We start from the raw sequence: 14,297 nt of genomic DNA on the forward strand, positions 1-14,297 counted from the left end.
TCCTGCATACAGTCCTGGATGGAGGATGCAGAGCCTTGTAGTTCTGCAGCTGCTGTCTGCTCTCCTGCATACACTAGTTCTGCAGCTGTCTGCTCTCCTGCATACAATGAACATTTTGAAGAAGGAAATGACATCAGACCTTTTTTTTTTTTCATCAACAATCTTTAATGGCATTGTGCACTGATAAAAAACGCAGTGAGCAAAAACGCAGCAAAAAAAGCACCAAATCGCGGTAAAAAAGCATGCATTTGTCGCGTTTTTTAGCTGCGGGTGCGTTTTTTGAGACAAAATGCACATAAAAACGCAGCGTGAAAAAAAACGCCTAGTGCGCACATACCCTTAATCTGTTGACGAAAAACTCATGCTTTTTCTGTTTTTGATCTTTTTTAAAATAGGCTTATGTTTTTGTACAGTATATTCTAATTATAAACTTGCTTTAAGGAATAATGCCGTTTATCACAAGCAAATTTTATTTTCTTAGTATTGGTAATAATGTTTTCTAACTTATCCAAATTTTTTGTTATATTGCTGTTTCGTTTTTTTAAATTCATCTTCACATGAAAAACTTTTCAAAGATTCTCCTAATGTGGATATAGTATTTTTGAATGTAATTAACTTCTTTTCTTCCTTTATTATTAACGTCATTAATTTAGTAGAGTATTCAGTCAATATATTTTGCCACTTTTCCATAAAGTTATCGTCATAGATGCCTGTGGTATGTTTATTAATTCGTAAACCACGGGGAACCATTCTATTATTGATGTACTTCTGTAAGGTGACTGAATCCCACCATATTTTTAACTTTTTTTATCATTGTTTTTTCCAAATTTCTAAAAAGTTTATCCAATTCATCTTCTTTATCCAATGATGTATCCGTAATGGGAAAAAAACACATTGTCCAGTTTTTAAGTCTACTCACTCTTCAGCAGTAAAAAACATAAAAATTGATCAATTTTATAAATATATATATATATATATATATATATAATGATGCTAATATTTAATTATTTTTGAAAAATTGGAGGAATGGTTGTCACAAACGGTGACACGAAAAAAAAAAATAAATAATCAAAAAAAATAAAATTTCAGCCTATCATCATAAATAGTACTCCTCAGTTCCTGATGCATGGAAACAACCAGGGCTTGAACTCCCGGAGGTAAGTACCTTCAGACACCATAAGACAATAATCTAGCACCAGGAAAAAAAGGCTTCATCATAAAATAAAATTTAACTTTTATTGGATCCCATATTAAAATCCATAGAGAGATATTAAAATTCTAGGAAACCTGACAAATATGCCGAACCCCTCATTCCATCCAATTGCTTCAAGAGATAATATGGATGGGTTCCAAAGTTTAATGGAACGTGAGATTACACATCTCAAAAATACGAAAAAACTAAAGATGATAATATCAATCATGCAGAGAGAGTAGCTCTCAAAGAGTTAAAGAAAAATAAAAATCTTATTTGCAAAAATTCAGATAAGGGAGGATCATTAGTAATGCTGGATAAAACTTTATAACAAAGAGAAATAAATAATATTGTCAGATGTCAAAACCTATCGTGCATTACCTAATGATTCGACCAACATTATTAAGATGAAATTAGAAAGATTTGTGAACATCTGTTAGTTGACAACCTGTGTGCCCTATTTTCGATGCACTTCTAAAAGTGCATAAAAGAAAAATTCCCTCCGCCATTACGTCCAGTAGTGGCTAGAATTGGATCACTGTTAGAAAATATATCGATATGGGTAGACAATTTACTACAACCTATTGTATCCGAGACGAAAGGATACATTAAAGAAGTTGTCCGACAAACTCCCAAAAAAGTTAAGCTAATCTGTAGAGTTGAGCGCGGTTCGAGGTTCGAGGTTCTCCAGTTCTAGGCTCGAGTGATTTTGGGGGCTGTTCTAGATCGAACTAGAACTCAAGCTTTTTGCAAAAGCTCGATAGTTCTAGATACGTTAGAGAACGGTTCTAGCAGCAAAAAAAACAGCTTATTCATAGCTGGCTTTCTGCTGTAATAGTGTAAGTCACTCTGTGACTCACACTATTATGACATTTCAGTGTATAGTGTGCGGGAACAGCGCATTCAGATCACTGCTGTATGGATAATGGCGATCGCCATTTTTTTTTTTCCTTGTCTTCCTTCCCTAAGCGCGCGCGTGTAGTGGGGAGGGCCATTATGTCAGCCAATCCCAGACACACACACAGCTAAGTGTACTTTTAGCCAGAGAAGCAACGGCATGTGTGATAGGATGTCCATGTCACATGTCCCTGCATTATAAAAACGAGTATCTGCCCGTCCGGACGCCATTATCTCTTCTGCGTCCTTGGTGTCAGACATCACTGGCGCAGCTCCGTTGTGAGTCCTATCGCCGATACTGCTGTATGCGCTCCATACACAGCGCTGGACAGCTTAGGGATAGCACTTTCTATCAGTCCTTTTAAGGGCTCGTACGGGCAGGGTCAGAGCCATAGGTGACAGGTCCTGAAAACAGAGACAGCGTCTGTGTAGCTAAGGTCAGGGATTTCCTCGCTGCATTTCCCCATTAGGAGGGATAGAAAGGCAGGCTTCCATTCCTCTACCCAGAGACCCACAACCCTGGCACTGTACCCTCCTGTCCTCTGCACACTCCAACTCATTATAACTAAGCCATTATACTAGCAAACACTGAGTGAACCTAGTGGCATCCTAAACGTGGCTATTGGACTTTTGTATAGTCCCACTAGTGCAAAGATATTTGCAGCACCTCTGCCTGCATTGCACACTCAAACTCATTGTTACTAAGCCATTATACTAGGAAACACTGATTGAACCTAGTGGCATCCTAAACGTGGCTATTGGACTTTTGTATAGTCCCACTAGTGCAAAGATATTTGCAGCACCTCTGCCTGCATTGCACACTCAAACTCATTGTTACTAAGCCATTATACTAGCAAACACTGATTGAACCTAGTGGCATCCTAAACGTGGCTATTGGACTTTTGTATAGTCCCACTAGTCCAAAGATATTTGCAGCACCTCTGCCTGCATTGCACACTCAAACTCATTGCTACTAAGCCATTATACTAGCAAACACTGAGTGAACCTAGTGTCATCCTAAACGTGGCTATTGGACTTTTGTATAATCCCACTAGTGCAAAGATATTTGCAGCACCTCTGCCTGCATTGCACACTCAAACTCATTGTTACTAAGCCATTATTTTAGCAGACACTGCTGCCAGTTTAAGGGCCGTAGTTGCATTGTCAGTGATAATTATTGTTGTTTATTCTGCTGTTAATAAAGATAGACCACCGCTGCAATCTACACCACCTCTCAATTTTTACTACCACATTTTAAGTGCACAATCTTGTCGCAATCAAAATGAGTGGCAAAATGACAGATGCTGGTGGAAAGGGTAAGAGGCGTGTTGGAAAAGGAAAAAAAGGGTTTGTCCGTGGGGAAAGTGGCAAAGCTCCATAAACATCTGCTGAAGATAGACCATCTACAGGGAAAAGTAAAATGTCTACTACTTACCGTGGACAATCCGATGTGCTCCCTTTTTTACGGACACGGACAACTGGAACAAAGGTAGATGATGGCCAAAAAAGGAAAATGCTTGAATGGATCTCAAGTGGTTCAACAAGTGCCCTCTCCGCCACCTCAACTACCGCATCCAAAAAACACCAGTCCTCTGAGTTGTCATCCCAATCAAACTTGCTTTCTCCCAGCTCTGAAGTTTCCATCCGCCCTGCACAGTATGGTGGAACTGAGATGGCTGAGTCTGCAGAGCTGTTCAGTCACACTATAGCCTGGGAATCAGAGGTCTGCTCCCAAGCTACAGTGAGTACAGAACAGGAAATGGTCTGCAGTGATGCCCAGAACCTTTGTGACTCTGATTCAGGCCGTGAGGACCAAGTTTCTGAGCATAATGTTGACCCTTTGTCACAAACTGTAACACCTGTTGTTATAGACAATCAGGAACATACTGATGACGATGAGACGCAGATACCAGATTGGGAAGACAACTTAAATATTCGGTCAGGGCAAGAAGAGGCTCGGTCTGAGGGTGAGGGGAGTGCAAACACAACAATTGATGAGGAAGTTCTAGATCCCACCTACTGTCAACCCACAGTCAGGCACTCGAGGAGGTCAACAGAGGTGGTGGAGGAGGATGCAACTGATGACGAAGTTACCTTGCGCCTTCCTGGACAGAGTCGGAGTACTGGTAGCACGTCTACAACTGCATCCTCAGCCACCACTCTGCCTATGAGCACTAGTCGGGGTGGATCAACAGGTCGCATGCCCTCTAAGCCTTGCCTAGCCTGGTCCTTTTTTGACATAGCAAAAGATCGCCCAAATTATGTGATCTGTAAAATTTGTCATGGTTCTCTTAGTAGAGGTCAAAACCTCAGCAGTTTGACAACTTCTTCCATGAATCGTCACATGAATAAATATCATATGTCCTGGTGGGAAGCTCACCGTGCTGCAATGCGGCCTAGCGGAGCGAACCATCCACCGCCTGCACCTTCCAGTGCATCCGCGCGCTCTTCATCTTCTAGGACTGTGGGGACAGCTGTCACACCTGGTTTTCCACGCACAACTTCCACCACTGTAACCGCAACAGGCAGTTTGCTTGGTAGGTCGTCAGTTGGTTTGGAAGGGGAAACAAGTGTGTGTGTACAGCTCTCTCAGACATCGATAGCACCAACGTTGGATGAAGGCAACATCATGTCTACGCCTGCACTTTTCTCACAAAGCTGCATTTTTCCAGGGACACCCTACTCAACACCGTCTACACACAGCAGCCAGATCTCTGTCCCTCAGATGTGGACAAATAAAAGGCCATTTCCTGCGACCCATGACAAAGCTAAGAGGTTGACTTTATCCCTCTGTAAGCTCTTGGCTACCGAAATGCTGCCTTTCCGCCTGGTGGACAGACAGGATTTTAGAGACCTTATGTCTGTTGCTGTTCCCCAGTATGAAATGTAATAATAAACAGAGGAAAACACGGGTATATGCCGCGCTTAAAAACCACTGAGGTGGAAATAATATGAAATTTCTCTTTTATTTACAGCATTCCTACGCGTTTCAGAGACAAAAGACCGTCTCCTTCTTCAGGGAAAAAAGAAATCAACAAGATGCTGGTTAACATTGTATTTCTATGTTTGTGTACTATTTAGATCTTATGGTCAGGTTATTGAGTCATTCTGATTGTATTATCTCAAAAATATAGCGATGTGTGCTGCCGCAGGGACGAGGATCAACTTCGCCCAAGCGACAGCAGCAATAATTGGGAGCGGACCCCCATGTCAACGAGGAGCGATTTTGGCCGTTTTTGCAACGATCCAAAATCGCTCCTAGCAGTCACGTGCAACGAGATCGCTACAGCAGCTGGATGTGCGTCACAAATTCCGTGACCCCAACGAGATCGCTGTAACGAAATCGTAGCGTGTAAAGCCCGCTTAACCCGGAATTCCCTCCGAGGTTTCCTCTTTCTTCTTTACCTTCTTTCCTAGCTTTCTCTTTATTTCCTTCTTCGCTTTCATATTTTTTAAACTTGACATAGGTTATATTTGTTATGTGAAACATCTTCATGAGTTAATGTCACACAATTTGTATTCTGACATTGATATTGTTTGACTGCTAAATCTGCTAAATTCTCATTATTTGATATGTCACTGGTTCAATAAAACTTGATTTAACCAAAAACTTATTGCAGGCTTTTGAAAAAATGCACTGGAAAAAAGGCTATAAGTGGGTTGTTTGTGATGTAAATACACTATATACTTCCAGCCCTCACGATCTAGCTTTGACAGCAATCCAATTTCATCTTAGAAAATATAGTAAATATGATTCTGATTTATGCGAATATATTGTAGAAGTTGTTTATTTCCAACCTACAAATAATTTTGTATGTTTGATTTGCAGTATTAGCTACAGATATGTGGTTGCCCGATGGGCTCGTGTTTCTCACCTTCTTTGGCCAATTTATATATGGCCTGGTGGGAACACTTGAATATCTTTTCAGAAAATAATCCATTTTTACCATCTATGACCTGGTATGCCAAATATCTGGATGATATTATAATGATATGGGATGATAATACTATGATCAATAGAGATATTGTTGGCCTATTAACAAAATTTCTGAATACTAATGATTTATATCTGAGATTTTCGATAGAAATGTATGACAATGAGGCTCTTTTTTTGGATACAACTTTGGTAGGCAATGAAGAAAATGAAGTGATAGAAACAAGATTGTATAGAAAACCCACAAGTGGCAATGCTACATTATATGCCACCAGTTGTCACCCACCCACGGATCACGAAGACTATGCTCTACAGAGGATAAATATGAGAAAGAGTGCAAACGGATTTTTCAAAGATTATTAGCCAGAGGTTATAAAAAGTCAGATCTCTATAGCGCTAAATATATTGCCAGCAATAGAAGAAGCAGCGACCTTCTGTATGATAAACCACAGATATCAAGTCAAGGAGTGACTTTTTCTACACCATATAGCAGTGATCATTACGAGATAGTGGAGCTCATGAAAAAATACACACCGATGTTACATCAAGATTCTATTCTAGCGGACTTGTTAAAAAAATTGTATTAATTTTGTGGCAATAAAGTCCAATATGATTTCACCCAGTCTTTTTTTCAAGTAAAGATATAACTCATACATGGCTCCATTTAACAGGATCGTACAAATGTGGGAAAGCACATATGGATTATGTAAGTATATGAAGAAAAGCAAGGATTTTTGTGACAATACAGGAAAAAAGTATTATATTAAAAACTTCATTATCTGCTTAACAACACGTGATATATTTGGCATCATGCACATCTTGCGGTAAATATGTTGGATGCACGATTAGAGCTATGAAACGGAGAATTGGAGAACATATATTAGGAGCTACATCAGCATCTAAAACTAAATCACTGTCTATGTTATCAAAACATTTTAAAAATATTCACGAGGGAAATACAGATACTTTACAGGTTATAGGTATTGAATGTGTGAATAAACCGACCAGGGGTGGTGACTGGCTGAAAACAGTGAGATCGAGAGAAGCATATTGGATATTACAACTACAAGCCAGAGCCCCACATGGTCTAAATGTCCATAGTGATATAAGTTATCTGTTTTGAACTCAGACTAAGATAGAATGTGCACAGGGGATGCATAAGTGGATCTGCAGATTTATAATTATGATATTTTTTAAAAATATAGGTATATGTAACACATAATATCTGAATTATGATCACACTATGTGTCTTTGTAGGAGATTAATCAGAGTCTATATTAGAACAATTTATTGTGGGTGAACTTGAGAACTAATGTGAATAAAACACTATCCCTCCCTGATTATTCTCATTTGATTAATTGATTGGTTTTCGGTGGTTCTAGTTGTAGAGTTTTCCTTTCTCTAAATGAAAGTTATATTATGTCTCTAACACTAGTCCAGGTTACCTATGAGTAAGGATCAAATTTGTTAGGTCCGAAACATGTCAGGTTTCCTAGAATTTTAATATATCTGTCTATAGATTTTAATATAGGATCCAATAAAAGTTAAATTTTATTTTACGATGAAGCCTTTTTTCCGTGGTGCTAGTGTCTTATGGTGTCTGAAAATAGAGAAAACTGAACAAAAGGGAAGATAGCAAATTGAGAAAGCAGGCCTAGATGTAGAGAAAGCTGAACAAGAGTAAAGGTTGCAAGTTGAAAACATGCTGCCTTAGGCTGCTTTCACACTGCGTTTTTTTGCAGCAAAAGCGGATCCTGTTTTTCCAAAGAGAAACGCATACAAACGCAAGTGTTATTTTACAGGATTCGTTCACTTGCAGTTTATGGGCGGGTATTGGAGTCATGTGATCGGGAGTTAGAGGAAGTCGACCTGACAGAGAGAAAGAGAGACACAGAGAGACTCTGATCACGCCAGGCTTGTTTCTGGGCATGCTCAGTGGAGCAAACAGGATACTGTCTATCAGCATTTTTTAAATAAGTTAAAATACTGCAAGTCACTGGATCCTGACTGTACCGCACGCAAACGCATGTGAACGCAAGTTGACGCGAGTCCATTGCAGATGCATTCAAATGAAAACGCATTTGTACTGGATTTGTTTTTGCATTAAAAAAAGTTCAGGATGCATTTTAAAAAAAACGTAGTGTGGAAGCAGCCTTAGAAAGACTAGCAGCAGAAAAAGAAGCTGCAGCCTCTCTAGAAGAACCAGAGTCCCTAGAAGCCACGCTGAACCCTGAGCTGCAAAGGCAAAGCAGCATGCTGAGCCTGAAGTTTATACCACAAGATTCATCACAACATAAATCTCAGTACGTTAATGAACTTCCTGACTCAAACTGTAATCCTGAACCAGTATCAAAACGAGACACTATTTCTCAGGTGAAACAAAAACAGGATTCGACATAGGGCTCAACTCCAGGACAGATATAAACTCGAAAACATCACACAAGACAATTCTGTAAATGACAACCCTGCCACTCACCGGGTAACTGAAGCAAATTACCATGCTAACATACCATATGTCAGAGCAAAGCAATATGACACCGCCAGGTAAAATCCAGAGTATACTAACAGGTATGAACGCACCCGACATCACTACCAGGGTGATCCATCTCAAATATACTCTGCTGATAACCAGCTCAAAAAAGACTTTGCTTAGTTCTTTACATGACATGAACTGGTCACTAAGGGGCTCTTAAAATTTAATGATCAAGGTGAGAGTTACAGGGCCTAGAAAGCTTTCTTCCAAAATTTCACTAGAGATTTGGAGTTCCTACACATAGAAGAAGAGTCAGGCAAAAACGCAGCAAGGATAACAGATAATATAAACAGTCCTGAGGTTGTACTCAAAATGATCTGGAGTAGGCTGGATGAGTATTACGGCTCAGCAGAGGCAATAGAAAGCCTTATTCAAAAGAATCGACGACTTCCCCAAAATATCTAATAAAGGTCTCCAGAAACTCAGACAACAAAGCAACCTGCTAATGAAAGTCCATGTTGCTAAATGTGAAGAAGATCTACAGGAACTTGCATTCCTTGACACAGCCAGAGCTATTAAGCCTATACTCCAAAAATTGCCCTACAATCTGCAGGAGAGGTGGCTCACACATGGCTCCACGTACAAATACAAAACACAGTGTTCCATTCCCTCCCTTCTCTATTTTTGTAGAATTTGTGCACCCACAAGCAAGGATTAGGAACGACCCCTGTTTTTGACTTTACAATGTCATGTGTCACACAATCACCAGCTTCAAATCTATGCAAGTCGTCTGTAGCAGTACACAAGACTAATGTTTCTTCTCCAGGTTCTGTTCACAGGACTGACGGTAACTCCCAAAGAAAAGACAAAGATGTAGGACCCTAACAAGCAGTACCCACTCACTCCTGAAATACCCACTCACTCCTGAAATGCACATCCTTCAGAAGGAAACCCATGGCAGATCGCAAAACCTTTCTGAAAGAAAATGATATTTGCTACATGTGCTACTTATTTGCAACTCAATTCGCCAAGGAGTACAAGGTCAATGTAAAATGCATAGAATGTAGCACCACAGACCACAACACGGCTCTACACCCTGGCCCAGCTCCATGGAGTACACAAAACACTTCGGACAGTGAGCATGGTAGAAAGGAAAGGAACACTGCAACAGCTACATCAGATATCACATTGCAGTGTACAGAAGTTTGCAAAGAGACAATAGACAGTAGATCCTATTCAAACATATGCCTTGTCAGAGTCTATCCAAAGGGCCAAAGCCGTAAAACTGTATGCCATCCTAGATGATCAAAGTAACAGATCCTTGGCTAGATCAACACTCTTTGACATATTCAGTATTATAAGATCAAGCACCAATTACTCATTAAAAACGTTTGTAGGCACTATGACAAATGGCAGGCAGGAAAGCTATCAAATACCAAATCGAGACCTTAGATGGATAGTTCTGTTTACCAATACCTACAATCATCGAAAGTAACCAAATTCCTGACTACAGATCTGAAATTCGTACTCCAGATGTAGCAAGCCACCATGCTTACTTAAAATGTATAGTGCATCTTATACCGAAACTTAAGCATCAAGCCCAGATAATACTGCTGTTGGGAAAAGATATTCTACAAGTACAAAAAGTGAGATATCACATCAACGGGCGTCGTAATGCTCCCTAACACCCATAGGCTAGACCTGGGATAGGTCATAATAGGAGACAAATGTCTAGGACGCCTACACGTTACCTCCTCCGTAACCAGCATGCTGATCAACACTCTAGAGAATGGTTGTCCATCTTTGTTCCAACCTTGTAACAACTTATTTCATGGCAAGGAACTGTCACACAGCATCTTACTGTCAACCACCTAACAGACTTTACTCATGGCAATAGTATGGTGTAATGAAGCTACGAGGATCAGTTAGGGTGTGCAGTCTTCCAGAGGACAAAACGTGACAATCAAGTAGCAATGTCTGTAGAGGACAAGTTGATTTTATAGAAAATGGACAAGGGACAAGTTAAAGATGAAACCGTGCCTCTCCCCTTTAAAACTCACAGGCCACGTATGCCAAATAACAGATCAAACGTTTAAATGTTTCTCCTCCCTCAAGCATAACCTACAAAATAAATCAGAGATGAAAGATCCTGTTTTTGATTTTTGAGAACGGTCATGCAGAGATAGCTCCAGTTCTCAAAGACTCTGAAGAATACTGGTTCCTAACCATGTTTGGACTACACCACCCAAAGAAATCAGGCCAGATTAGAGTAGTGTTTGACTCAAGTGCTAAGTTTAATGATGTCTCTCTGGATGATGTTCTTCTGACTGATCCAGACCTCAACAACAAACTACTGGGAGTACAAGTGTGCTTCAATAAGGATTCCATTGCCTTTGTCACCGACATTCAGCAAATGTTCCATTGCTTCCTTGTGAGAGAAAAGGACAGGAATTTCTTAAGATTCTTCTGGGCCAGAGACAATGATCCTTCTAAAGAAGTCACAGAGTATCGCATGAGAGTACACATCTTTGGAACAGCCCTTCGCCCGTGGTCACCATCGATGGACTCAAAAGGTCCACTCAAGAAGGGGAAACAGAACATAGATCGGATATTAAACAAATCATAGTAATGGACTTTTATGTTAATGACTGTCTGAAAGCCATGCCGTCAAATGAGATCGCCATCAGTCTTCTCAGGAGAGCCCAGGAGATGCTTGCCTGCTGAAACCTCATGCTTCACAACATAGTCTCAAATTGTCAAGAACTTATGGAAGCATTACCTTCTCAGGACTTATGTAATGGTCTCAAAAACTTGGACTTGGGATCGGACCCGGCACTGATGCAACGCAGTCTGGGACTTCTCTGGAATTTGAAGTCAGACACTTTCACCTTTCAGGTCAGCCAAGAAGAAAAGCCTTTAACACGTAAAGGTATTCTGTCTACCATCAACAGTCTGTACGATCCCTTAGGTTTCACAGCTCCTGTTAAAATACAAGGCAAGGCTCTATTAAGGGACATAACTAATGAAACATCCAACTGGGATACACCTCTGCTACCTTATAGGAGGACCCACTAGGAGGATGGAAGAATTCTTTAACAGCCCTCTCAAATCTGAATATGCCAAGACCATATGCCCCTGTGCCTTCTACAGAAATACAGTACAAAGCAAAAAACTGCACGTATTTATAGATGCTTCTGTCAAGGCGATTTCCACTGTTTTCTATCTTAAGACCGTAGATTCTAAACATCAGAGACCCATCAGGTTCATTATGGGAAAGGTTAAACTTGCACCACAACTATAACATACTATACCCAGGTTAGAACTGTGTGCTGCCATCTTAGGATGTCTAGCTAGCTGATCTTGTCTCATCTGAAATTGACATTGACCTGAAACAGACAGAGTTCTATACAGACAGCAAAGTGGTCCCAGGTTATATCCACAACAAAACTAGGAGGTTCTACATCTATGTTAATAACAGAGTCCTACGAATCAGACAGAAGATCTGTTCATTCAAAACAGTGGCATTATGTATCTACAAAATCCAAAATCCGGCAGATCATACTACTAGAGCAGTTGACACAAGTCGGCTAGAAAGCACAACATGGCTCTCAGGACCAAAATTGTTATATACTGAAGAACGTTTTCCAGATACATCTGAGCTAGTAAAAGAGGATACAAATGCTGAAATCCGCCCCCAAGTGTCCACACTTCGTACAATGACCACTGATATCCAGCTTGGATCCCACAGGTTTGACAAACTCTCAAGCTGGAAGTCACTTATCAGCGCTATCACCTGCTTGACCCATGTAGCTTGCTCATTGAAGGACACTGGAACTTGTGACACAGAAAGATGTAGAAGTTGGCATCATTATAAAAAATACCTACACTTGGATTTTTCTAGAAACCACATTATCTTCACTGTTCAAGGAGAAATCTACTTTAGGGATATCCAATGCATTATTGACAAAATGTCAATGCCGCTGAACAACGTATTGAGAAAACGCGACCCGTTTATCGACAACAGCGGCCTGCTGAGAATAGGGGGCAGAATCAAAGACGCCAAAATAGAATTTGCAGAGAAATTCCCTTTCACACTTGCCGAAAGATGTCATGTCACCTGCTTAATTGTGCAACATTATCACCATCTGGTCAAACATCAGGGAAGACTGTTTACAGAAGGAGCCATAAAAACTGCTGGCCAAGGAATTGTTGGTGCAAAGAAACTCATCAGCAGTGTGATCTATAAATGAGTTACCTGTCGCAAGCTTCATGGAGCAACTCAAACCCAAAAGATGGCTGACCTACATGCAGACAGACTCAGCCCGGACCCTCCCTTTAGAAATGTCAGCCTTGAGATTTTTGGGCCTTGGTCAGTTGTCACTCGACATACTAGAGGTGGTCAAGCCAATAGTAAACCTTGCAAATCAAAAAAGTCCGTGGAGCCTCTGTTAGGAGTCTCAACACAGAAACCAGCCAGATATCCCTCCGGGAAGGACCCAGCCAAGGGGTGGCTCTTTTTAGGAGACCACCATAACCACCATATTAAGTGGCCCTTTTAGTCAATACCCAACTTTTTGACAAGTTTAAAGATATGACAAGGGAAATACCAAGGCCAGGTATCCATCCACAAACAGCTGGTTTCGGGGTATTGTCCCTCATCAGTGTGGAGTAGGATTCTGGCCAGGTGGGAGCAATGCCTAGTAGACCAACAAGACAAAACAATCACTGATCTCGGGGAGACCAGCAGGAGAAAACACTGCCGGCAGCCAGCGAGGGCGCTCAAGACAGTGAAATCCTAGGTACATTGCCCCCTGGGAAATATGCAAATCAAAAAAGTCCGTGGAGCCTCTGTTAGGAGTCTCACCACAGAAACCAGCCAGATATCCCTCCGGGAAGGACCCAGTCAAGGGGTGGCTCTTTTTAGGAGACCACCATAACCACCATATTAAGTGGTGGTTATGGTGGTATTAACGGTCTTGTGTCAGTGTTTTCTCCTGCTAGTCTCCCGGACATCAGTAATTGTTTTCTCTTGTTGGTCTACTAGGCATTGCTCCCACCTGGCCAGAATCCTACTCCACACTGATGAGGGGCAATACCCCGAAACAGCTGTCTGTGGATGGATACCTGGCCTTGGTATTTCCCTTGTCATATCTTTAAACTTGTCAAAAAGTTGGGTATTGACTAAAAGGGCCACTTAATATGGTGGTCTCCTAAAAAGAGCCACCCCTTTGGTGGGTCCTTCCCGGAGGGACATCTGTCTGGTTTCTGTGTTGAGACTCCTAATAGAGGCTCCACTGACTTTTTTTTGATTTACATATTTCCCAGGGGGCAACGTACCTAGGATTTCACTGTCTTGAGCGCCCTCGCTGGCTGCCGGCAGTGTTTTCTCCTGCTGGTCTCCCCGAGATCAGTGATTGTTTTGTCTTAATAGTAAACCTTGGGCAGTCATGTTCACCTGCATGTCAATCAGGGCCGTCCACACAGGTCATTGTATTACTAAACAGTTTGAGCTTCATCAACGCTTTGAGATGATTTATTGCCATCCGTGGTCCTGTCAAGAGCATACGTTGAATTCCTTCAAATCTGTACCACAAAACTCGAGAGATTCCTTGGTGACAAGTTTTGTGCATGAACATTCAATCCACTTCTCTCTTCCCATATGGGAATATTTTGGTAGAGAATGATCGGCTTAGTACAAAGAATTGTCGACTCCACTCTCCTTCAAGCAGGCATAACAAGTCTCAATAACGAAAATCTAATAACCTTCATGGCAGAAGCTGTAGCAATGATAATAAACGTCA

The 14,297-nt window shown here is 41.0% G+C and overlaps 1 protein-coding gene and 1 long non-coding RNA gene across 6 annotated transcripts in view; one reads left to right on the plus strand and one right to left on the minus strand.

The window, feature by feature from the left end:
- Positions 1-14,297, minus strand: part of TUBGCP2 (tubulin gamma complex component 2) — a 948,782-nt gene that overhangs the window by 491,956 nt on the left and 442,529 nt on the right. The window lies entirely within an intron of this gene.
- Positions 1-14,297, plus strand: part of LOC142311068 (uncharacterized) — a 36,261-nt gene that overhangs the window by 20,993 nt on the left and 971 nt on the right. The gene's annotated exons all lie outside the window — the stretch shown is intronic.

This window comes from Anomaloglossus baeobatrachus, chromosome 5, assembly GCF_048569485.1.
Source record: "Anomaloglossus baeobatrachus isolate aAnoBae1 chromosome 5, aAnoBae1.hap1, whole genome shotgun sequence".
Lineage (NCBI taxonomy): Eukaryota > Metazoa > Chordata > Amphibia > Anura > Aromobatidae > Anomaloglossus > Anomaloglossus baeobatrachus.